This window comes from Rana temporaria, chromosome 1 (assembly GCF_905171775.1).
Source record: "Rana temporaria chromosome 1, aRanTem1.1, whole genome shotgun sequence".
In the NCBI taxonomy this organism is placed as follows: domain Eukaryota; kingdom Metazoa; phylum Chordata; class Amphibia; order Anura; family Ranidae; genus Rana; species Rana temporaria.
The window spans coordinates 214,679,628-214,706,337 of NC_053489.1; the positions used below are offsets into that span (position 1 = coordinate 214,679,628).

General features: G+C 45.9%; 1 pseudogene; it reads left to right on the forward strand.

Annotated features, from left to right (window-relative positions):
* Positions 1-1,856: 1,856 nt before the first annotated feature.
* LOC120925684 lies at positions 1,857-2,037 on the forward strand (annotated as a pseudogene).
* The last annotated feature ends 24,673 nt before the right edge of the window (positions 2,038-26,710 follow it).

Sequence of the window (26,710 nt, forward strand, 5' to 3'; positions counted from 1 at the left end):
CAAAATGCAGCTAAAGGACCTTGCCCCTTTTTGCGATTCGGCACTGCGTCGCTTTAACTGACAATTGCGCGGTCGTGCGACGTGGCTCCCAAACAAAATTGGCGTCCTTTTTTTCCCACAAATAGAGCTTTCTTTTGGTGGTATTTGATCACCTCTGCGGTTTTAATTTTTTGCGCTATGAACAAAAATAGAGCGACAATTTTGAAAAAAAATGCAATATTTTTTACTTTTTGCTATAATAAATATCCCCCAAAAATATATAAAAAAAATGTTTTGCCTCAGTTTAGGCCGATACGTATTCTTCTACCTATTTTTGGTAAAAAAAAATTGCAATAAGCGTTTATCGGTTGGTTTGCGCAAAATTGATAGCGTTTACAAAATAGGGGATAGTTTTATTGCATTTTTATAAAAAAAAATTTTTTTACTACTAATGGCGGCGATCAGTGATTTTTATCGTGACTGCGACATTATGGCGGACACTTCGGCCAATTTTGACACATTTTTGGGACCATTGTCATCTAAACAGCAAAAAATGCATTTAAAATGCATTGTTTATTGTGAAAATGACAATTGCAGTTTGGGAGTTAACCACAGGGGGCGCTGATGGGGTTATGTGTGACCTCAAGTGTGTTTACAACTGTAGGGGGGTGTGGCTGTAGGTGTGATGTCATCGATTGTGTCCCCCTATAAAAGGGATCACACGATCGATGACGCCGCCACAGTGAAGAACGGGAAAGTCGTGTTTACACACGGCTCTCCCCGTTCTTCAGCTCCGGGGACCGATCGCGGGACTCCAGTGGGGATCTGGTCCGCGAGTCCCACGGTCACGGTCAAGGAGCTTCGGACCACGGCTGGGCTTAAAGGACAACGTACCTATACGTTGATGTGCCCAGAAGTGCCATTCTGCCGACTTATATCGGCGGGAAGGGGTCGTTAAGTGGTTAAACACTCTGACTGGCCCCAGGCACACTCCTTTGTACACCCACTGCAAGGGACACCGGTCATGCCGACAGGTCCCCAGGACTGGCTCACCACCCTCCACTTATCTACGTTTGCGAAACATCTACATTTTTCCTCCCAAATCCATCACCCTTATACTGAACTTGAACGACTCTGCTCCCTCTCTGAAACACCCAGACACCTCCTTTAAACCATATACTGTCTCCGGCAAGCTCTTACACATGATGACCTGCCTCCTTACACTGGGAGGTGGTCTGCAGACTTGGGAGAGGACATACCCTCAACGATATCCTGCAACTCTCAGGAAAAGAACTACAAGGTTTTGTCACAAAGGTACAGGACCCCTTCACGCTACATAAAATTTTCCCATCTACTCCAGCCACTTGTTTGGCGATGTACTTTCTCTACAGGGACCTATCTACATGTTTGGTGGGAATGCGAGAGGATCCGCCACTTTTGAACTCAGGTATTTACTTGTTATAATAAAAATGTATGATGAAACGCTGACACCTTCCCCTAAGATTGCCCTTCTTTCCATGCTCCCTGGGTCGATAACATCACAGAAACGGAGTCTCCTCCATTTTTTTATGTCCTCAGCGAGACAGCTCATCCCGTCATTTTGGAAAACAACGGCCACTCCTCCCTTGTCGCGATGGGTCTCGATTATGAACGATACCATGAGAATGGAGGAGATGTTGGCCCTTGACAACTACACATTCGATAAATACAAGGTGTTGTGGTCCATTTAGCTCCACTTCTCCGCCTCTGATACTCTCACCAACATGTCATCAACCCCAGCACGATCACCCTAACATACAAACCTGACACCGGGATGGGCTGGACATGCACTTATGGGTGTCCCCCCTCGCTGTCCTTCTGGTAACTCTTTCCTGCAAATACTTACCTGGCAGAGGAGACACCATGATCATGAAGGTGGTTCTCCCAGGGCGAGGCACGGCTATTGCACACTCTAGGCCGTGCTGATCGTGGTTGTCTTCCCTGCCGCTTCTCGGCCTTTTGGCTAGGACTAGGTGTGGTATCTGTCCTTATCAGTTGTCAGCGGAGCGCTGAAGCACCTCCATTGGGAGGGTGGATGCAATCCAATGACGTCATTGCACCTGGAAGGATGGTTTCAGCAGGGACTACGCTGTGCTGCCCGACAGATACTGGGGGCCGGCCCATGGTTGAGTCTGAGCCATCTGGAAGGGTGCTCCTGGTGAGGATGGGTGCTGCGCTTGGTCTTGGTCTTTTTGCCGAGTTCTAGTCTGGCCTTCTGGCTGGCTGGCCTATGGTGCATGTGCCCCTGGAGTGGCAGTCCAGGGGTGTCTGAAGATCACTGTGTGTGAGGGACACATTGATTTAAGATACCACGGTCACTGCACCAGATACACGCTTTTTTTAGCACCCGTCTCCTGGGCCGGGCCTTTTGGCTAGGACCGGAGGAATTTTTTATTCCTGGCCGGAGGGCCTGGTCATTGTACATCACAATGACCACTTCTTCACTCTCCTCTCCACTATCCCTTCCCCCACTTTCTTTTATTTGAAGCCTATGTTTGTCACGTTTTTGTCTTATTTTTGTTTGTGCACGTTTTATTCACTGTGTGATTAGTAGGGTGCAGGTCCTCGGGCCAGCCCTGAACGTCTTGGGAGTAGGTGGACATGGCCTTCTGGCTTAGTTCACTTGCTCTCATGGGGTCTCCCTTTGGGGGAGCCCCACCAAGTACTGGGAGGGTTCTGTTTCGGCAGTCCCTCCGAGGAAGTTGGGTCCGTGTCGGCTTCGGTTGCTCGGACCACAGTACCTCAGTCCCCGTCTGGAGCCTAACACCCCGGGGGATCAGGGTTTGGGTCCCTCTTCACAGGAGGACCACTTGAGGTTACACCCGTCTGCACGTTTTTGTGAACACTCTTTATGTGTGTGCACATTTTTCTGCACCGGGTGGAGTTTTTGGGTGTGTTCACACACCATAGGCTTTTAAAAAAAAAAAAAAAACTCTTTCCTGCAAATGTCTCCACAGCAGCTCTTGCGCTCTCCTTCGACTATTTTTCTCTCGCTTCTCTCCTGTTTTTTCTCTTTCCTTCCTTTTTCCCTTCTCTTCTACTCACGCCCACCCTTGGGTCGCTCCCCCCTTCTCTCTTCCCTTTTTACTTTCTTGAAATTTTCTATATACTATCTGACTGTTAACAACGAAGCTCCCCTGACCGGAGTCGTTTTTTGCTCCTAAGGAAGGTCTTCAATGTTCATTATTTACTATATGGCGATTTGGGCGTTTGCTAACATTCTCCCCGGTTTGTTCCAAAATTCATAGAACGTCCGCCTTCCTCGTGTTAGTTTGGCTTTTGCTTTGTCAATAAGCAAGAGATTAAAGGAGTTGTAAAGGAAAATGTTTTTTTACCTTAATGGAATCTATGCATTAAGGTGAAAAAACATCTGATGCTGCGCCACCCCCGAGCCCCCGTTATACTTACCTGACCCCTCGAAAGTCCCGCGCGGTCCCGATATCCTCTTCTTCGCCGCTCAGCCTGGCCGCTGATTGTCTAGAGCGGATGGATTGAGAGCAGCGCAGCCATTGGCTGGCGCTGCTGTCAATCACATCCAGTGACGCGGTGCGCCGAAGGACGCGGCCGAGTGATACAGTGAGTGGATATGGCCGCTCGCTGTCTCACGGGAGCGCGCCTGCAATTAGTGACCACCATGCGAGCTCTGGCATGACTGTGGTGACTAATTGCGGGGAGGACCAGAGACCGCAGCCGAGGGACCCCAAAAGACATGGATCGGGGGCACTCTGTGCAAAACTAACTGCACAGTGGAGGTAAGTATAACATGTTTGTTATTTAAAAAAAAAAATAACATTTTCCTTTAGTGACCCTTTGAGCTTTTCACATAGATCCTCTAGTTCCTGTCCTGTAGTTTCTGCCTGGGATTTTTGGTGTATTGTTTCTAGTTCCCCAATCTGTTTAAGCATTGTGTCTACCTGTTTGTTTAATTTCCGTTTACTATGAGCCCCCATAGATATGGACATGCATCTTATTATGCATTTATGTGTTTCCCATATACCAAAAGGAGTCTAATTCCTGTCTCAGTTTTTCCTAATATTCCTCCTGCTTTAGAAGGGTTTCATTTATCTTCCAATGCCACTCTCTAGCCTCTATTCCTCTAATTTCAACCGTGGAGCTTGTAGGTGCATGAGAGTGTGAAAGGCCCTGTGGCAGCTCCTTTCAGGGAGGTGACCATATTTTGAGATATCAAAACATAGCAAATTTTGGTATATATCTTATATTTTGCAGAGAAAAACGTGTAATCCCTGTCCCGTGCGTGGACAGCCCTCCACCTATCTATCACTTGCAAATCTTGTAGGAGTTTCTACACATTTCTCAGTCTGACATACGATAGATGGGAGGTACCCTTCGATTAATCCCGCAATGGGTCTAAAGCCATATTGAGGTCACCCCCTATCACCAGGACTCCTTCCCTGTGTTGTTGCACCATCTGTAAGTATAACTCCAGGGAATTAACTTGGTCTATGTTTGGTAAATATATATTCACCAATGTGATCTTTTGATGGCCCATGCTTCCTTTTACTATCAAGAGACGTCCTTCCTCATCCATAATCACACCAGATTCTATCCATGGTAGGTACAACATTTAGCAACTCACATGGTTGATGATTAAAAGAGGCACATCTAAGTATGCAGACACCTGGGTTAAAGCTGTCCACATAGACAGACCTCCTCACTGCCATCGACTTCGTCCCTTCCACACTGTGCTCCACAAGCTTTTCAAGCCTCGCTTTCAGATCGCTCTTATGCAGGGTAGTCTTCCCGGTCATGATTGCAGACTGACAGTGGTAAGAGCCGGCGGTGAGGAGGACAGGGCTGGACTGGGACAAAAATTTGGCCCTGGACTTCATCCAGACGGGCCCACTTTAATTCAATAAATAAAAATCACGCCCACCAAAAGGCCCCTACATCCATTATTGTATATCATGAGAGGGTGAGAGAGAGGGGAATGAGAGAGAGAGGGAGGGTTGAGGGAAAGGGGGTGAGAGAGGGGGGTGATTGTAAGAAAAAGAGAGAGTGAGTGTAAAAGAGAGGGGGTGAGTGTAGGACCCCTTTTTACACTGAGGCGTTTTTTTAGGCACCTTTGGGCTAAATATAGCGCCTGTAAAGCGACTGAAAAACGCTTCCACTGCAGTCCCAGTGTGAAAGCCTGAGTGCTTTCACACTGGGGTGCTGCCAGGGTGTTAGAAAAAGTCCTCCAAGCAGCATCTCTGTTTTAAAAAACGGCCCACTGAGCCATCGGCCCACCGGGAAACTCCCTGTAGTCCCTATGGCCAGTCCATCCCTGGAGGAGGATGGTCTATGTGGAGAGCTTTACCCCGGATGCCTGCATACTTAGATGTGCCTCTTTTAATCATCAACCATGTGAGTTGCTAAATGTTGTACCTTCATTAAATGTAACCATATTGCTACACTTAGAGGCGCCTCTCTCTTCTCTTTTATACTCTGTAGCTCCTGCTGGATTTTGCTTCCAATCCCCTTGTGGATGGACATTTTATGGTTACACAACCTACCACATTGCTATAATCTTTTTATATGGGCTATAAACTAAAGGACTTATGAATAAATGGTTGTGGAATGAATCATCTGCGTTTCCATTATTTCTTATGGGAAAATTAGCTTTGATATAAGAGTGATTTTGATTACAAGCTTGTTTCTGGAACGAATTATGCTCGCAAATCAAGGTTTTACTATACATACCTTTTCTGCGGTCCGGTCTCCAGCAGCCTTAGATTGTGGCTGCCAGTAGATTTACGGTCGGATTTTCCGATGGAAAAAGTCAGATGGGAGCTTTTCATCGGATATTCTGACCGTGTGTATGCCCCATCGGACTTTTTCCATCGGAAATTCTGACGGACTTGTCCTCTATTTTTTTCTCTAGTTTTCCGACGGAGAAAATCCGTTAGTCTGTATGGAATTCCGACGGGGAAAAAACTATGCATGCTCTGAAACAATTTGACGCATGCTCGGAAGTACTGAACTTAATTTTTCTAGGCTCGTCGTAGTGTTGTACATCACCGCGTTCTTGGCGGTCGAAATTTGGTGTGACCGCGTGAGCGAAATTCTGTCGGAAAAAACATCCAAGTTTATTCCGACAGGAAAAAACGGTCATGTGTACAGGACATTAGAGTTAGTTTTTGGCTGAACTTCCACTTTAAAAAACATTTCTGAGCTTTGCTGCTTCATTCTTCTTTTTCAGAACACATAGAGATAAGACACAGGTGTCTGTGCTCTTCCATTGGTTTTAACCCCTGCATTAACCTTCTATACTATGTTGACTTACCCCCTACTGGGTTTGATGGGTCATCTCGATGTTTAGGTGGCTATATCCACCTTCTCTGTTACTGATGGGATTGGATTTATTTATTTCATTCTTTTCCGTTTCTCTCGCCCCTGATATAATTTCAGGAGGTATACTGTTATATATTAATATGCTGCAGTGTTGTAGAATCCAATATTGCGGCATGTCCAAGTGTTCTATATGAATATTTAAGACATATAAACAGACTTGATTTATTTATTAACCCTTTTTCCCCTCTCTTTCATGCATCAGGAGGTAATTTACACAGACTCCTGTACTGCAAATGTGTTCAAATATTCCTATGGAAATTTGTTTCATATTTAAATCTCATATGCAGGGAGTTTCTAGCCATGGAATTTAAGCACAATCCCGGTGCAAACACACTTGTCAAAATGTATTTAGCTGCAATTTTTGAGCAACCATCATAACTAGCTATTATTTATGTGATTTCATTGTACACTTTATTTTTTATATATGGACTGGCCACTTTGCACTCCGGCTGACTTATTTGTCCCTGTCATTCACCCGGGGGGGTTGGGGTCCTTCCCCTTCGGGTCTCCCGGCAGGGGGGTGAAGGGATGGTTTGTCCCCTCTTTCTCGCCTCGGTGATGTGTGAGGGGTTTCCCTCAGATGCCTATGCGAGCCCCGTCTGCCGGCGGCGTCCCTTTATCCTCTCTGGATAGTCCGTACTAGTGCGCATGAGCGAGAGCTCGGCGTGCGCACACGTCGTGACGTCACGCGGTTTGCGGCGGAGATGACAACAATGGTCGGGGCTCTCCTGGCCTTCCGGGACGCCGAGGGAGCCTCACATGGTCTCTGGTTCAGGGACCCTAACGCCGCCCCTTTCGGCGGGTGGGGGGAGCTACAAGCCTGTGCTGGATCACCCAGATTGCCACTTCCAGGGCATTATTTAATGTCTGGCCTCTGGAATATGTACACCATATCCCACACCAGGCTGGATGCTATTGCATCCACACCGTTTTGGCATTCCACCTCGCCTGCTCTGCAACACTTGCCGTCAGGGCCGGATTAACAATGGGGCTGATGGAGCTGCAGCTCCAGGCCCCTTTCTCAAGATAGGCCCATTTGCCCAAAAAACAAAACAAAAAAAAAAATGTTTTTTTTTTAAGAATTTTTGTTTTTCTAAGATCAAATTTGGGGGGTTGTAGCTCGATGACCAGAGGTCACAGAAACCCTACATTTGGGGGTAGGCATGGGAAGAGCTACCCCACAACTGGTTAAAATATGGGACGGCTATCATTTATGGTTCCAGAGATACGGGCCTGCTTGCACAGCCTGTCAGAAGCTACATTCAGAGCGGCCAATATAAATACAAGCTGACACACTACAGACTGATAGGATCACAGTGCTTATAATAATTATTTGTACTCATGGTAATTAACCCCTTGCCACCCAGGCCAATTCTGACACTTCTCTACTACATGTAAAAATCATCATTTGTTTTTTGCTAGAAAATTACTCTATGGTGGTCTTTGCACTTTTTATGTTGCAGGGTATAGAGCTGCACGATTCTGGCTAAAATGAGAATTGCAATTTTTTTGCTTAGAAGATAGATCACGATTCTCTCACGATTGTTGCGGCGTAACATCATCTTTCACATAAAAAAAAAAAAAAAATGGGCTAACTTCACTGTTTTGTTTTTATGGTTTTTATTATTCATTGAAGTGGGAAAATGCAGTGTGACATAACATATTGCAGCAATAGCCATTGTATTCCCTAGAGTCTCTGCTAAAATATATATAATGTTTGGCAGTTCCAAGTAATTTTCTAGCAAATAATATTGCTTTCTAACTTAAGAAACAAGTGTTGGACTTTAAGTGGTTAAATTTAGTTACAATGTTACAGTAGGTGTTTGTGATATTGTGTTTTTAGCACGACAGCATCGCGCTGATTTTCGGCGACATGGTGCCGAGATCTCGCCGACATCTCGCACTCACTGGAATAGTGACAGCACATTCCAACGTGCGCGTCATAGAAGCGACGGGAGATCTGACTTGGATTCCCGCCAATTCTACACGTGTGCGGCGTTTGTTATGAATCCTGAGGGGGAAGTCCCCGCCGGATTTTAAATAAAAATTCGGCATGGGTTCCCCCCTCAGGAGCATACTGGGCCCTTAGGTCTGTTATGGGTTGTAAGGAGAGCCCCCCTACGCCGAAAAAACGGCGTAGGGGGTCCCCCTACAATCCATACCAGACCCGTATCCAAAGCACGCTACCCGGCCGGTCAGGAAAGGAGTGGGGACGAGCGAGCGCCCCCCCCCCCCTCCTGAGCCATACCAGGCCGCATGCCCTCAACATGGGGGGGTTGGGTGCTCTGGGGCAGGGGGGCGCACTGCGGGCCCCCCCCCCACCCCAGAGCACCCTGCCTTCATGTTGATGAGGACAGGGCCCCTTCCCGACAACCCTGGCCGTTGGTTGTCGGGGTATGCGGGCGGGAGGCTTATCGGAATCTGGGAGCCCCCTTTAATAAGGGGGCCCCCAGATACCGGCCCCCCACCCTAAGTGAATGGATATGGGGTACATCGTACCCCTAACCATTCACCTGGAGGAAAAGTGGTAAAAACACAAATAAAAAACACAGGGTATTAAAATATTTTATTAGTCTGCTCCGGAGGCTCCCCCTGTCTTCTTTAGCTCTTTTACCAGGGGGAGCTTCTTCTTCCGATTTCCGGGGGTCTTCTCCTGCTCTCCGGGGTCTTCACCGCTCTTCTGTGACGTCTTCTCCGCTCCGGGGGGTCTTCTTCTATGTTCGTCGCTCTCCGCTCTTGACTCGGCGCACCCCGGTTCTTCCTCCCGCTGTCCGGTGCCTTCTCCTTCTTCCGCTGTTCTGTGACGTCTTCTCCTCTTCTTCCGCTGTTCTGTGACGACTTCTACTTCTCCCTTCAGGCCGCTGTGCTGTGACGTCTTCTCTTCTTCTCTTCTCCCGATGCTGACACGTCGCCTCTTCTCGCTGCAATGACTTGTGCACGGCTTGCGTCGGACTTATATGGGCCTCACAGTCCCATCATGCTCCGGTAGGTACCACGTGGGTAGGTATCACATGGGTAGGTACCAGAGCATGATGGGACTGTGAGGCCCATATAAGTCCGACGCAAGCCGTGCACAAGTCATTGCAGCGAGAAGAGGCGACGTGTCAGCATCGGGAGAAGAGAAGAAGAGAAGACGTCACAGCACAGCGGCCTGAAGGGAGAAGTAGAAGACGTCACAGAACAGCGGAAGAAGAGGAGAAGACGTCACAGAACAGCGGAAGAAGGAGAAGGCACCGGACAGCGGGAGGAAGAACCGGGGTGCGCCGAGTCAAGAGCGGAGAGCGGCGAACATAGAAGAAGACCCCCCGGAGCGGAGAAGACGTCACAGAAGAGCGGTGAAGACCCCGGAGAGCAGGAGAAGACCCCCGGAAATCGGAAGAAGAAGCTCCCCTGGTAAAAGAGCTAAAGAAGACAGGGGGAGCCTCCGGAGCAGACTAATAAAATATTTTAATACCCTGTGTTTTTTATTTGTGTTTTTACCACTTTTCCTCCAGGTGAATGGTTAGGGGTACGATGTACCCCATATCCATTCACTTAGGGTGGGGGGCCGGTATCTGGGGGCCCCCTTATTAAAGGGGGCTCCCAGATTCCGATAAGCCTCCCGCCCGCATTCCCCCGACAACCAACGGCCAGGGTTGTCGGGAAGGGGCCCTGTCCTCATCAACATGAAGACAGGGTGCTCTGGGTGGGGGGGGGGGCCGCAGTGCGCCCCCCTGCCCCAGAGCACCCAACCCCCCCATGTTGAGGGCATGCGGCCTGGTATGGCTCAGGAGGGGGGGGGGCGCTCGCTCGTCCCCACTCCTTTCCTGACCGGCCGGGTAGCGTGCTTTGGATACGGGTCTGGTATGGATTGTAGGGGGACCCCCTACGCCGTTTTTTCGGCGTAGGGGGGCTCTCCTTACAACCCATAACAGATCTAAGGGCCCAGTATGCTCCTGAGGGGGGAACCCATGCCGAATTTTTATTTAAAATCCGGCGGGGACTTCCCCCTCAGGATTCATAACAAACGCCGCACACGTGTAGAATTGGCGGGAATCCAAGTCGGATCTCCCGTCGCTTCTATGACGGCTTTCTCTCCGTCGCGGCAAGCCAGCTCGGCGCTGGCTCCCGCGATGGGGCTCGTAGGTGCTCAATCTCGCCGAGAAAGGGAGCGAGATTGACACAATATCGCGTGCACCTACTGTAGTTAGTTACAATGTTTCATTTTGTTTACAAACTTCGCAGACTGCCCAGATTTGTTCTTTACACACAGAAGTGTATCCCTTTGATCTAAGAAGGAAGTGTCAGTTACAATGTTTCCTGTTAAAAACTTGGCAGACTGCCCAGATATTTTCTTTTGACAGCTGAAAATCTCTCCACTTGTTATATGAAAGAATCGGCAAACTCTGCATTGGAGATCGTCAGGGGGGTTGAATCGAGATCACGATTTTTTTAACGATTAATTGTGCAGCTCTAGCACGGTATTTGCGCAGCAATTTTTCAAACATGTTTTTTTGGAAAAAAATGTTTCATTCATTAGAAAAACAGTTAGTTAGTTAAGTTAGCACAATTTTTTTTTGGTATCCTAAGCGATGCTTTACATTTTTTTAGGTTACATGTTTAGAGTTACAGAGGAGGTCTAGTACTAGAATTATTGTTCTCGCTCTAATGATCGTGGCGTATGTAACCTGTGTGTATCTGGCTCTGATACTACCAGTGCCTACCCAGCCACTGACTAGTATCTCTCCCCAGCCTGTCCCCACACACCCTCTCACCTGCTGACCTGTGGATGGGGGAATCACTCCTGCAGTGTTATTGTGTTCTGCCAGTGCGTACAATGATCAGTGTTGCTAACTTTAGCTGGCAGCACTGATTGTTTTAAGGAAAAAAAAACGGCTGGTTGTACTCAAGTTGATTAATAGATTGACTTGTGTAAAACCAGCTAGCCCATACATAGATTGACTATGGCTGGTATCTGCATAATTGGCATAATTTCAATCCATGTATGACCCACTACTTAAGTCCCTTAACCACTACTCAGTCCCTAAATATCCTTCCACTCCTGTACATAGTGCTCACTGTCATACTCTCCACACTCCTCTCCTGTACATAGTGCCCACTGTCATACTCTCCACACTTCTCTCCTATACATAGTACCCACTGTCATACCCTACACACTCCTCTCCTGTACATAGTGCCCACTGTCATACCCTCCACACTCCTCTCCTATACATAGCGCCCACTGTCATACCCTTCACACTCCTCTCCTGTACATAGTGCCTGCTGTCATACACTTCTCTCCTGTACTTAGTGCCCACTGTCGCACCCTCCACACTCCTCTCCTGTACATACTGCTCACTGTCATACCCTCCACACTCCTCTCCTATACATAGTGCCCACTGTCATACCCTCCACACTCCTCTCCTATACATAGTGTTCACTGTCATACCCTCCACACTCCTCTCCTATACATAGAGCCCACTATCATACCGTCTACATTCCTCTCCTGTACATACTGCCCACTGTCATACCCTCCACACTCCTCTCCTGTACATACTGCCCCATCATACCCTCCACACTTCTCTCTGGTACGTACTACCCTCTGTCATACCCCCTCACTCTTCCTGTACATACTGCCCATTGTCATACCCTTCACACTCCTCTCCTGTACATAGTGCTTTTTTCCGTACCCTTTGTACTCCTCTCCTGTACATAGTGCCCACTGTTAGACCCTCCACATTCCACTCCCTCACCTGCACATACTTCCCACTTATATACCGTCCATACTCCTCCCCTATGTCGCTTACCCACAAAAACAGTACTTTAAAATTATACTGATTATCCTCAATGTTACCAGCTCTAGAATGGACACACTTTTGTTAGTTCAACTAAAGGAAATATCAGTTCTCATATTTGTTCTGCCCCATTATTAGTACTCATTTAATTTTGTGATTACTACTATGATGTATAGAGGAACATCGGGGATCTCAGCTACTCTAAATATAGCACTTATATAAAAAAGTGGCCCTGAAAATATTTTTTAAATGTTGGCAACTGTGCACTTAGGCACTGCTCAAGGGCCACCGTCCACCGGGTCAGTAGGGGGCCCCATGAGAGGCTCCTGGGATCCTGTGATAATAAAGCGGTAGTAAACTTTCCTGACATTACTACTTTTTAGAGGCTCTGGGGTAGGTTATGCCACAATGTACAAGTATGCACAGCATATTAGCACATTAATGTACACTTCAATTTTCAGACTGAGCCCTCCAGTGCTGCGATGAATCAGGCGGGGCCTGGACACTTCCATCTTCACCCGGTCTTCCTTCTGGGTTCTGTGCCTTTGGTCACTTGCCTTGGCTGGGCTGCGTTCATGTCATTCCCACGCATTTATTTATTATTTATTACACCCCATTCACACCTCCGCGACAAAACGCCCGACGCCGGCCGCTCGTGCCGCTGGAGGGGAGAATTCCCATTGCTGTCTATGAGATGGTTCACATCTCATAGACGCCGTACACCTGCGGCATGAAAAAAAGTCCCGGACCCTTTTTTTCAGGCGGCATTGGCGTTCGGCCATACAAAGCAATAGGAAGGATTTGTAAAAAAAAAGTTACACTATTCGCGGCAAAATACGCCGCGTACGCAGCGTTACTTGTCGCGGAGGTGTGAATGCAGCCTAAAAGGCCCCACCAAAATCCTCAGCACCAGGCCCATGATGTTCTTAATCTGGCCCTGCTTGCCGTCAGGCCCCCAACTACCTACTACACTAAGCTACATAGACAAACATCAATACACCAGGTAACATTTGCATTTGTTAATTTATATTTTACATATACAAAACCCTACCTTTTTGATAGCATTGTTATTATTGATCGTACACTTTATTTACTACTTTTGCCCATTTTTTACTGGGCACACACGTTTACCCTCACATTCACCTTTACTCTACTTATTTCACCCACACATTTATGCTAATTTACTCACACACATTTTAATTTATTTTACACCCTCACATTATAACCTTTATTCACCCATCACATTGGCAGTTTGACACTCGCACCAATGTTGCACCCCTATACACTTATTATCATTCACATCACATTTATACACCTTAACACGCTTCACATCACGTCACTATTCCCACATTAACCTTCATTTGATTACTTTTTATTATTCCTCTTTGTTTAGTCAACCTTTAGTCAATTATTTTATTACCTTTATTATTTTTTATTGTCTAGTCAACTTGTTCCTTTTTGGAACATTCAGGAATGCCTTACCTAACATTATATTTTTGCCCTTACCATCTTATACAAATACACATTCCAGCCATCAATTTGATAGGTTTGTTTGTAACTACTCGTTCAATTAACTACACATGGCTGTTCTGGGTGTTCATTGCAGGTGGCGGCTCCTCCCCTGCCAGCGGGGTGTCAATTATTTGAGGCTCCTTGAAGACCCCTATGGGTGGACCCCTCACCCTCGGGAGTGCGGGGGCTTTTACAGGTCCCCTCGGACTACTCAGTGACTCCAATATCGTCCATTCCATGTTTAGTGGTAAATATATATCCTGCTAGTATCTATGTGATGTATTACTGACATGTCATTTTTATATATATTAATCTTATATTTTTGTGATATACCTTTTAGAAATAAATTATCCCCCTGAAGAGACCCCAATTGGTCGAAACGCGTCGGGGATCAACAATGTACTACAATATGAAATATTATATCATGTGTAATGATTATGTCTAAAGTACCATGGAATGCGATAATCTACCATTACAACTGTTCTCATGCTGTAACTCCTATATACTGTGATATCCAAACCTTTTTCTATTTAATAAATACTATTTTTATATAGCTACCAGTATTTTACTGTTTTGATATTGCTGCCTAAAAGCCCCGCAAAAAACGGGGAAACCTTTCCATTTTCTATCATTTCCGGGGCGAGCAGCTTTACCATCTCTATAGCATGTGTCATTTTTTCCTTTTTCAGAACATAACCTTTTTCCATGTAATGAGACATAAACCATTTATATACATCTTCTAGAAGTTTTATTGTATTTATAGAATGCAATAAAAACATGAATAATGACAGGTATATCATATTTTAAGTAAAATCAAGTGATATCCTTGCTGTATATACATGTGGTACATATAAGGTTACTTATTAGCTGCAATTATGTTTAACTATCTGAGATACTAAGACATACTTGAAAAGATAAGATCCTTACCCTGCTCTAAACCTTGGACCATCCATCATCAAGTTGTTGCAGCCTGCCTGTGACCTTTACATAAGAGATAGGCAGGAGCCTTAGTGAGATCCTTATGTAACTGCCCAGACATTGGATTAAAGTTGAACATTAGTGTAGCTTTGGAAATGTACACAGGTTTGTAAATTCCTTTTCCTTCCCATTTTGTATCAAGTGCAAACAGCCAATAGTAAATCATCAAAAAGGATGTGTCCTTGTTCTGATCACTCTAAACTGACATAGATCTGAAAATTGTAGGAAATACAATTTACCACTATAAGTTACAGTATAGGCATGTGCACAGGGTGTGCCTGTGCCTGCTGGTTCATCCTGCAGAGCTTCTGTTCCTGACCCAATGTCCTGCCAGTTCTCCCTAGGCACCATCTGTTTCACCCTCATTGGAGCTTGGACTGAAGATACAAGAGAGGCCAACCTCGCCATCTATGGCTTCTATCAGGTATGTGACACAAACAGGCAAATTAAAAAAATAATACAGAAAAAGTGGCACCTTCCTTCTATTGCCTTATTATGCTTCAAGTTACTAAGGCAAGCCATAGATGATTTAATTTTCTTTTCTTCCACCACGGGTGGAGGGAACAGGACCACTGTTAGAAATCGCAGGGCCTCGTACAGCATACCTGACAGGGCCCCCTCTTTGACCCTGCTCTTGACCCCCATACCTGGCCCTGCCTTGAAAACAAAATGAATTGCAGTGATGGATACGTGTGGGTGCTAAAGCCCAGCATTTTGCTGCCAGTCTGTAACACACAGTACAACCATAAGTTTATAAAGTCAGCACCCAACAGCCATGTGGCAGAACCATACAGCACCTGCTGTGCCATTTACTCTTAATTCCGATTATCATAAGCACACTGTGGACCCTAAAATGATATTAGTGTCACCCACAGTGTAACCACACCACCCACCGACAACGGGATTAGACCTGCTGCTCTCTGTCAGCCGTCTCACATCAGTCTTAGCACCTGGCTGAGGGAGTGGAACGGAGCATAGTTGCTGAGATCACTCCCCCAGAAAAGGCAGTGGGCAGCCTACAATTGAGCGGTCCTTGGGAGGGAAACACTTGCAGCACTATTGTGTTTTGCTGTCAGGGAGCCTTCCCATCCAGCAGAACGCAATGATTACTGCTAGCAGCTATAGCCACTGGCAGTAATCGTATGAAAAAAACCTGACTGGTCGATGGATCGACTTGGGTAAAACCATCCCGCACATAGATGGATAAAATCTCAGCGGTCCATGCTGAACTGGCCAAGATTCAATGGTTGGCTTAGGCTACTCATTACAACATAATAATTCTGGCTGCTCATCCTCAAAAAACACATCTGTATCCTTTGATGCCCTTTGTTTTCCTAATGCCCCGTACACACGGTTGGACTTTTGACCAGCCAAAATCACATCAGAATTCCGACAGAATTCCATCGGAGTAAAAGAGAACATGTTCTCTATCTAAACTCCGGAATTTTCGATGGAAAAACTCCAATAGGGCATATACATGGTCGGAATATCTGACCGAAAAAGTCTGTCTGACTTTTTCCTTTGGAAAGTCTGATTGTGTGTACAAGGCATTAGAGTCAATACGGTTACGTTTTGCCACAGAGAAATTACTACGTATTTACATTTTGCATAACCAACAAAATGGGTGCCAAAACAGGAACAGATAGCCATGGTTCCCACAGCTTAATAAATGTATCCAGGGTATCCCTGTGTTGGTATATCAAATACTCCATCACCATCCCTAAATAAAGAATACAACCCTTGATATTTTTACACTTGAGATGGAATTCCTACCGTTGTACTTCTCAGTATTTCAAAGAGACAACAGGCCAGCTTACTATGGCTATGACAAGCTTCATCTGACAGACGTCAGAAGCGAGTGTGATTGCAAGAGTTTACAGCACTGCATGGTCAGCACATGAAGGTGTTAGCCTGCAAATTATGAGGTGATCAGGATGATCATTCTTTGCTTGACTAGCTTCTTAAAAGAATGCACAGCTATTATCTCTCACTAATCATTACACAGCAGTAAGGAAGCATAAGAGAAAGAAATTAACTTTACATCAATGATTCACTACAGACACAAGAAAACTGTAGCTTGATCCATTCATGCAATGGTACAAGCTAGAACTCTGAGAAAATCCGAACTTGTGAACCGACCCTGGGTATGCCCATCCTTAAGATGCTATGCACATGTTATTCCCTTCAAGTTAAGGGCAACACTCACTCTTGTACTGCTAGGGGATGCTTGTCCTAATGGGTGCTCTATCCTAGGAAAAAATCAGGATAGGGCTTGGAAAACTGTTATGCCCCATACACACGGTCGGTATTTCCAACAGGAAAACGTCTATCGGAAATTCCGACGGGAAAATTGAGAACCTGCTCAGTGCCCGAATGGTCAGTCCGTCCCTGGACATGCGTGCCCTCAATTTACCCATTGGTATATATGCTCCAACCTTTCTTGCCCACTTTTACTAAAACAAAGTTCCAGTTCGACAAATGAGTTTTCCTCACAGGGATTTTCGGCCTTTGTTTGCTATAAAACAAATATTTATAGGCCTAATGGCTAAAATTAAATGTTGCTCTGGCCTCAGTCCTTTGGCCCATGTCTGTCTCCTCCAGACAGTCTTCTAAGACAAACTTAATGCAGCTCCCTTCTGCCCTGTCTCCCACCTAGATGAAGCCCTCCTGACTCTTGGGCAGAGACCTCATCTGTCCACTGGGGTGAAGCCCTGAACCACAGTGATGTCTCTAACAAATGCCCTGTACAAACCTGCCCAATTAGTGTGCTAATTGTCTGCAAAACTTGGACCCAAGATTAGAGACTTTATCCCTCCCAAGTCAACAAAGTCTCCAGACTCCAGGTCCCAAACCAGGTTTTACCAGCCACTGAGGAAACTGAAGAGACCCTCAACCTGCCTGGATGAGAAGACTGGGCGACACAAAATGCTTTTTACGCTGTGGCAGGGCACAGTGCAGGGGTCTGGGTTTGGTAACGTACAGTATATAGTGTAGGGCCAGGTAATGTTCAGAATGTGGAGTCATGAGTAAGCAATGCAGTAAGAGTGCAAGGGTCAGGTATTTGTAACATAAATAGTTTAGGAGTCAGAAGCATAGCACCCCCTGTGATTCTTTTCACCACCATTCTTTTATACATAGCACAGCAGTACCACCTATGCACATACATATGCACTGCATACACATGCACACAACACGCATTCACACTGCTTACACATACAGTATTTCACAAAAGTGTGTACACCCCTCACATGTTTGTAAATATTTTATTATATCTTTTCATGTGACAACACCAAACAAATGACACTTTGCTACAATGTAAAGTAGTGAGTGTACAGCTTGTATAACAGTATACATTTGCTATACCCTCACAACAACTCAACACACAGCCATTAATGTCTAAACCGCTGGCAACAAAAGTGAGTACATCCCTAAGTGAAAATGTTCAAATTGCGCCCAAAGTGTCAATATTATTTGTGGCCACCATTATTTTCCAGCACTGCCTTAACCGTCTTGGACATGGAGTTCACCAGAGCTTCACAGGTTGCCACTGGAGCCCTCTTTCACTCCTCCATGACGACATCACAGAGCTGGTGGACGTTATAGACCTTGCGCTCCACCACCTTCTATTTTAGGATGCCCCACAGATGCTCAATAGGGTTTAGGTCTGGAGACATGCTTGGCCAGTCAATCACCTTTACCCTCAGTTTCTTTAGCAAGGCAGTGGTCGTTTTGGAGGTGTGTTTGGGGTCATTATTATGTTGGAACACTGCCCTGCGGCTCAGTCTCCAAAGGGAGGGGTTCATGCTCTGCTTCAGTATGCAAGGCCACCTTCAGGGAGGTACAGCCAATTCAACTGTAAGGGCCCAGGGGGCCTGAGGGGCCTGTGCGGGCCATAGGAAGGCAGGACTGGTGAAGGGGAGCTGTGTTGTGCACTATAGAAACGATCTTGCAGTTTCTGCCGCTCTGTGTCATTGTGTTTAGACATTGAGCTCTTTACTGCCACCTCTGGCTACTATGTGCATGTGCACCCCTCGTGTGAGCTGCCTTTACTGTGTCAGCTACATGTCAGCTCTGTAAAAATGAGCTGGGACTAGGTAGGAAGATTTCCTTTACAAGTAGGGGCTGTGAAGGAAAGGGAGGGGGGTTGTTTGTGTACAGGGGGGGACCAGAGGCTTGTTCGTTTACAGATTTCTGTATGTGTGGGGCTGACATATATATACAAGTGGGGGGTAGGGCTGACATATATACAGGTATGAGGGGGGATTGCATATATACAGGTGTGATGGGGCTGACATATATACAGGTGGGGTGGGGGCTGGCATATATACAGGTGGGGTGGGGGCTGGCATATATACAGGTGGGGTGGGGGCTGACATATATACAGGTGTTTGGGGGGGCAGACATATATACAGGTGTGAGGGGGCTGGCATATATACAGGATTGAGGGGGGCTGACATATATACAGCATGGAGGGGGGCTGGATTCGGTGGGATGGTCCGTGGGCAAGCCCTGGGGAATGTTGGTGGTCAGGCTCGAGGGGGCTCAGGCCTAAAGCTAATCGCTCCTGCTGCTATAAATATATCCAATGAAGACCCGAGACAGTGGCTAGAGCTGCTGGGCTCCTGCTCGTTGCTGGAACGATCGTGTTCAGGTAAGAAAATGGGGGGCTTTAGGGAGCAGCTGCAGTGCAGAAGGTTTTTCACCCTATTGCATAGATTAAACTCCTTTAATCCCAACAGATCACAGGTTGGTCACCATATGTTTGAATCCAAATCACTGCTGACATCCATCCAAATATCCAGGTAAGACTGCACTTCATTTCTCCAATATCACTCCATAAACATGTTAGAATAAGGAGGGAGAGAGAAAAAGGCTCTCGCAGTGTAGTAGTTAAATTTTTTTATTTAAAACCAATAATATTGCACTTACATATAATTTGACAAAAATCTGCATGCAAGGTAGTGAGAATGCCGATTTGCATGCCACTTTCGCTCTACCTGCCAGAAATGACGTATCTCAAGAAACCCCAGAGTTTCTACAATTATGGAGTGTGCCATGTCCTTTACCAAACCAACCTGAGGTTTCACAGTTCTGAATGAGGTAGTAATCAGCACCAGCACCAGTGGGTAGGACTTGGTATCACCATGAATGCATATGGCCCAGAGAGTACTGGTCACAGGACTGACCATCCTAACTATGTTGTCCTGTACAAAAGTCACCATGCTTCCCCTTCCCAAATCTATGAAATCTTTGGTTGAGGTCTGATTTATGCACATCATGCACTTGAAAGTATGGTGCATGTAAAACATGACAGAATGATGTGTGTAATACATGCTTATTTCAGCTGCATTATATCCAAACAGCAAGAAAATGTCTAAAAGATTAGCAGTAGCAAAACCATCTCACCCACCCATGTGGGGAATGAGCCTCTTCCTATTTCTTTTTTACTTTTGTGTAAAGTACGTGTCAACATCACATCATCGAAGGGAAGGTTAGTATAGTTCTGCTTTAAAAGTCCCAACAGATAAGGTATCTACAAAGAAGACTGCAAATTTTTACCTCTATCGCTGCCCACATCACAGTACACTGCTCCGATAATAAATACTTAATTTCAAGTGTGCTATTTGTATTTTGAATCTGTTGCTGTCAACTCTCAATATGAGATCCAAAGAGCTGTCACTATCAGTGAAGCAAGCCGTCATTAGGCAGAAAAAAAACATCAGAGAGAGATAGCAAAAACATTAGGTGTGGCCTTTTACTGTAAAAAAAAAAAATTAGGTGTGGCCAAATCAACTGTTTGGAACATCCTTAACCACTTGCTTACTGGGCACTTAAACACCCCACCTGACCAGACCAATTTTCAGCTTTCAGCGCTCTCACACTTTGAATGAGAATTACTCAGTCATGCAACACTGTACCTGTTATATCCTCTGTGTTGTGAGGGACACAAGACTCTGGTCTGGAACAATGGATGTTTATTCAGTACAGCCTGTACACTGGAACATGCATCTCAGGACATTACATATCTCTCTGCTTCCTACATGTGGTCTCTCTAAGATGGCTACTATGCCCCTTGACCCTTGTCATCACTGCTGGGTGGAGCCAGCCTTAAAGTGCCAGTGAAACCCTTCAGGTATAACACCTTCCATCCATCCCTAAAAAAAAACAAAAACAAAAACAAAAAACACAACAAAACAATAACAGGCACAAAACATTAACTGATAGCTGTCCAATAACAGTCCTCCAAACACAGGAGAATTACGGGACTTCAAGCTTGCGGGGTTAATATGTCATCGGATCACTTCCGTCGGCCCCGTCGAAAGTCTCGTAACCGCTCTTGCAACTGAAACCGGTCAGGAGGGCGACAGTATCGTTGAGGCCGGGCATCCAGCGATTCGGGACCGGAGGATACTGGGCTGGCCGGAATGGGTACCGGCGGGGCCAAGAAGGGATCCCCCAGCTCAGAGGGTAAACAGACCTCCGGACCAGAGCTGGAGGGCTCTGTTGGAGACGAGTTCAAAAGTTCAGAGTCCCCACAATCATCAGTCTCTGTGCATCCTGATTCGCTGGGAGCAGATCCTTGAGACACTGATGGTTCAGCCGGCATCAGGGATTCGGGCAGTTGAGAACGAGGACGCAGTTGGTCCGCATGACGTCTGCAAATGGAACCATCTTCCAGGCGGACCTTGTACAGCTTGGGTCCCAAGGTCTCTGCAATGACAGCAGGAAGCCAACGGGTGTTGGAAGCCCCATAAGATCGGGCCCATACCTTTTGTTGGGCTGTGAATCGGGGGAGCTCATTGTGTTGGACCATCTTGTCTTGGGACTGTCGTACATGTTCCTGGACTGTTTGAGGGCGGAGCATATCCAAAACAGTCCATGGCTGGCGCCCCAGAAGGAGTTCTGCTGGAGTTTTCCCAGTGGTTGCATGTGGTGTGTTTCTGTAAGCAGAAAGGAAGGAGTCCAGCTGCTGGGGTGACAGGGACTGTTGTTTACTTGCAGCCACTGTAGCTTTGAAGTAGCGTTTAAAAGTCTGCACAAACCGCTCTGCTTGACCATTTGTAGCCGGGTGGTAAGGTGCGGTCAACTTGTGCTTGATGTTGTGGGCAGTCAGGAAACGCTGAAACTCCTGACTGGTGAATTGTGCACCGTTGTCTGTGACGATTTCTCTGGGGTATCCAAACGTAGCAGCGAGATGTAACAGTATGGAAACCGTTGCCTTAGTCGTTGGCTGAGTAACAGGAATGACCTCAGGCCACTTTGAATGGGCGTCCACTATGATCAAGAAGGTGTGTCCTCTGATCGGGCCTGCAAAGTCCAAGTGTAGGCGAAACCAAGGAACCGTGGGCCAAGTCCAGGGCTGGACGCACCCTCGAGGAGGGTCTCTTGCCGTTTGTGCACATCCAGCACAAGCATTCACATATGTTGTGATATCTGAGTCTAGGTTTGGCCACCACACATAGCCTCTGGCCTTTTGTTTCATACGTGTGCCCCCGGGATGACCAGTATGTAGCAAGTCCAGAATGTGTCTCCGGAGGGTCTGTGGAATGATCACTCGGTCTCCCCATAAAACACAGTTGCCAGCCACAGTTAATTCCATACGCCTACGGAAATAAGGTTCATACTCCTGTGTGACAGTTGCAGGCCAACCGGACCGTACCCAGGAGAGTATTGTTTTCAGAAAGGTATCCTTGTTTGTATGGGCTGCTATCTCCCCAGAAGACAAGAAGGACAGGCTGGTGTAACGACAACTCTTGACCGGTGGAGAAGAGTCCATGGACCTCCCTGTCAGTCGGGACATAGCGTCCGCATTAGCATTGGCATCATGACCACGATACTGAATTTTGTAGCTGTATGCCCCCAAGAATAGGGCATAGCGTTGGAGGCGGGCCGCAGTAGTCTGGGAGATGCCTTTGTCAGGGCTAAAGATCTGAAGGAGTGGTTTATGGTCCGTCAGTATGGTGAATTCCCTACCATACAGGTAAAGATGAAACTTCTTAATTGCCCATATCAGCGCAAGAGCCTCTTTGTCAATGTGTGAGTAATTGCTTTCTGCTTTTGTCAAAGACCTGGAGGCAAATGCCACTGGTTTTTCTGACCCATCTGGTAAGATGTGAGATAGTACCGCCCCCAGACCATAGGGTGAGGCATCACAAGCCAAGGTGAGAGGCTTCTGGAGGTCATAGTGCACGAGCATGCGTGACGCCAACAGCTTCCGCTTAGAAACTTCAAAAGCACGTTGGCATGCAGCCGACCAGTCCCATCTGGAGTGTTTCTCCAAAAGCTTGTTCAACGGAAACAAGGTGTGTGCCAGATCTGGCAGGAATTTGTGGTAATAGTTCAGCAAGCCAAGGTATGATCGCAGCTGCTGGACGTTGGTTGGGGCTGGAGCTTTGACTAAAGCATCAACCTTGGCTTCCGTGGTGTGTATACCTTCTGCATCCACAAGGTGGCCACAAAACTCCAATTTAGGCACCATGAATTGGCATTTTGCTAAGTTCACTTTCAGACCCTGTTCTTGGAGTCTCGCCAACACAAGCTCCACATTCTGCTTGTGTTCCTGGTCGGTCCGTCCTGTAATGAGCATGTCATCTAGCAGGCACTGAGTGAAAGGAATGTCCGCCAAAATCTCATCCATTTTTCGTTGCCAAATGGCTGAGGCAGAGGCTACCCCAAACACCATCCGATTATATTGATACAGTCCCTTGTGGGTGTTGATGGTCAGAAACTTGCGGGAAGAAGGATGGACCTCAAACTGTAAATATGCTTGTTTGAGATCAAGCTTGGTGAACTTTTGACCTCCTGCAAGAGAGGCAAAAATGTCATCTACTCTGGGTAGTGGATACTGGTCTATTTCCAGTTGAGAGTTCAGTGCCATGCGGAAATCGCCACAAATGCGCAAGTCCCCATTCGATTTCTTTACCGGTACAACTGGTGATGCCCACTCGCTGTGCTCTACCTTTGAGATGACACCTTGTTCCTCCAGCCGACTTAGTTCTGCTTCCACACCTGCTCGGAGTGCGAAAGGTACTGTCCGAGCTTTGAAGAACTTAGGCTGAGCGTTGGGTTTCAGCTTGAGTCTCACACAGTCATGCTTTATTTTTCCCAACTGGTCATCAAAAATATTTGGGAACCGCTGCTTCAGGGACACCACCCATCCCTCATTATCTCCTAATGGAATGGTAACGGTGTTACAGGGACTTATGGCGATGTCTGGCATCCCAAAGTGAGCAATCCAGTCTCTCCCAAATAGAGGGGGTCCCCCATTTTCTAGGATATATAATGGCAGTCTCTTTGTCTGACCCTTGTACAATACTTTTACTTTTGCGTAACCCAGTGGGTGGAGTATCTGCTTTGAGTATGTCTGCAGTTTGATTGGTGTTGGGCGGACAGTTTTTCGGGTCTGAAGTTGTCTCCATTGTTTCTGGGTGATAACTGAAACTGCTGCTCCTGTGTCTACATCCATCCTGAGTCTCTTTCCCTCAATGGTTACATCTACAGTCATTGCGGAGGGTGCTGAATGCATATGATGTATGTCTAACCTGTGGAGCACAGCCTCATCCTCTGACTCAGATGATGATGTATATCTTCCCACCATATATGTCTTTGTCTTGGGGTTCAGAGGTTGTTTATCTCGCACCCTTTTGCTACGGCAAACTCGTTTCAGATGGCCGGTCCTACCGCAATTATGACAGGTCTGATCCTTAAACCGGCAGACTTTGTGGTCATGGTCTGTATTCCCACAACGGTAGCAAGCTGACTCTCGGCTTGGTGGGGGTCTGTATTTCCAGTTTGCAGCAGTTGGTTTGACTGCTGTTCTGAAAACTTCCTGCTTCACCTCTTCCCTTCTGCTCTGGGGGTTCAATTCCTCTGTATCTTTCACAGCCATTTCCATCACTGAAGCTATCTCAATTGCCTTTGTAAGAGTAAGGTCTTTCTCTGTTAACAGTCTCTTTTGTGTTGACTCACAATTCAGTCCCATGACAAACTTATCTCTCAGTGCAGTAGGTAGGTAGTCCCCAAAAGAACAGGTCGAGGCTAGTCTGCGAAGGGCGAGCACATAAGCTTTAATCTCTTCACCTGTCTGCTGCTGCCTTTGATAGAAGCGAAATCTTTCTGCAATCTCTAATGGTTTAGGCTGGAAGTGATTGCTTTTATCCAGGTGACAATCCACAATGTCTTTGTCTCTCTCTCAGACTGATAGACACTTTGTAAATCCCATCCTCGTCGCCACTGTGTTGTGAGGGACACAAGACTCTGGTCTGGAACAATGGATGTTTATTCAGTACAGCCTGTACACTGGAACATGCATCTCAGGACATTACATATCTCTCTGCTTCCTACATGTGGTCTCTCTAAGATGGCTACTATGCCCCTTGACCCTTGTCATCACTGCTGGGTGGAGCCAGCCTTAAAGTGCCAGTACATGTGAAACCCTTCAGGTATAACAGTACCCAAATGATTTTTTTGTCCTTTTTTTTCATACAAATAGAGCTTTCTTTTGGTGGTATTAGATCACCTCTGTTTTTTTTATTTTTTGCGCTATTAATGATAAAAGACCGAAAATTTGGGAAAAAATAGTTTTTTTCTTAGTTTCTGTGATAAAATTTTGCAAATTATTAATTTTTATTCATAAATTTTGGCCACAATTTATACTGCTACATGTCTTTGATAAAAATAACCCACATTTTTTGGAAATTATTTGGTCTGTGTGAAAGTTTTAGAGTCTACAAGCTATAGTGCAAATCATAAAAAATTGTCACATCTGATCAGACCATGTACTGAAGGCCTATCTCATTTCTTGAGACCCTAACAAGCCAGGAAATTACAAATGCCCCCCAAATAACCCCTTTTTGGAAGTAGACATTCCAAGGTATTTAGTAAGAGGCATAGTGTGGTTAATTGAAGTTGTAATTTTTTCCCAGAATACTTTGCAAAATTAAGATTTTTATTTTTCATTTAAAAAATTTCTCAAAATTGTCATTGTAATAGCTTATTTCTCTCACATGGCATGTGCATACCACAAATGACACCCCAAAATACATTCTGCTACTCCTCCTGAGTAAAACGATACCCCATATGTGAGACTTTTTCACTGCCTGGCCACATACGGAGGCCCAACATGCAGGGAGAGCCATCAGGGGTTTTAGGAGCATAAATTGCACATCTAACTAGTTGAACTACCTATTACACTTTTGAAGGCCCTGGAACACCAGGACAATAGAATTACCCACAAAGTGACCCCATTTTGGAAAGCTAACACCCCAACGTATAATCTATGAGGCATAATGAGTCTTTTGAACGGTTTATTTTTTTCCAGCAGTTTTTGGAATATGTGGAAAAAAAATGAAAACACATTTTTTTTACACAAAGTTGTCCATTGATAAGATATTTCCAACACATAGCATGTACATAGCAAAAATGACACCCCAAAATACATTCTGCTACTCCTCCTGAGTAAAACGATACCCCATGTGTGAAGCTTTTTCACTGCCTGGCCACATACAGAGGCCCAAAATGCAGGGGGCGCCATCGGGGGTTTTAGGAGCATAAATTGCACATCTAACTAGTTGACTACCTATTACACTTTTGAAGGCCCTGGAACACCAGGACAATGGAATTACCCACAAAATGACCCCATTTTGGAAAGCTAACACCCCAACATATAATCTATGAGGCATAATGAGTCTTTTGAACGGTTTATTTTTTTCCAGCAGTTTTTGGAATATGTGGAAAAAAAATGAAAAAAACATATTTTTTTTTACACAAAGTTGTCCATTGATAAGATATTTCCAACACATAGCATGTACATAGCAAAAATGACACCCCAAAATACATTCTGCTACTCCTCCTGAGTAAAACGATACCCCATGTGTGAGACTTTTTTACTGCCTGGCCACATACGGAGGCCCAACATGCAGGGAGTGCCTTCAGGGGTTTTAGGAGAATAAATTGCACATCAAACTAGTTGACTACCTATTACACTTTTGAAGGCCTTGGAACACCAGGACAATGGAATTACCCACAAAGTGATCCCACAGTTCTGAATGAGGTAGTAATCAGCACCAGCACCAGCA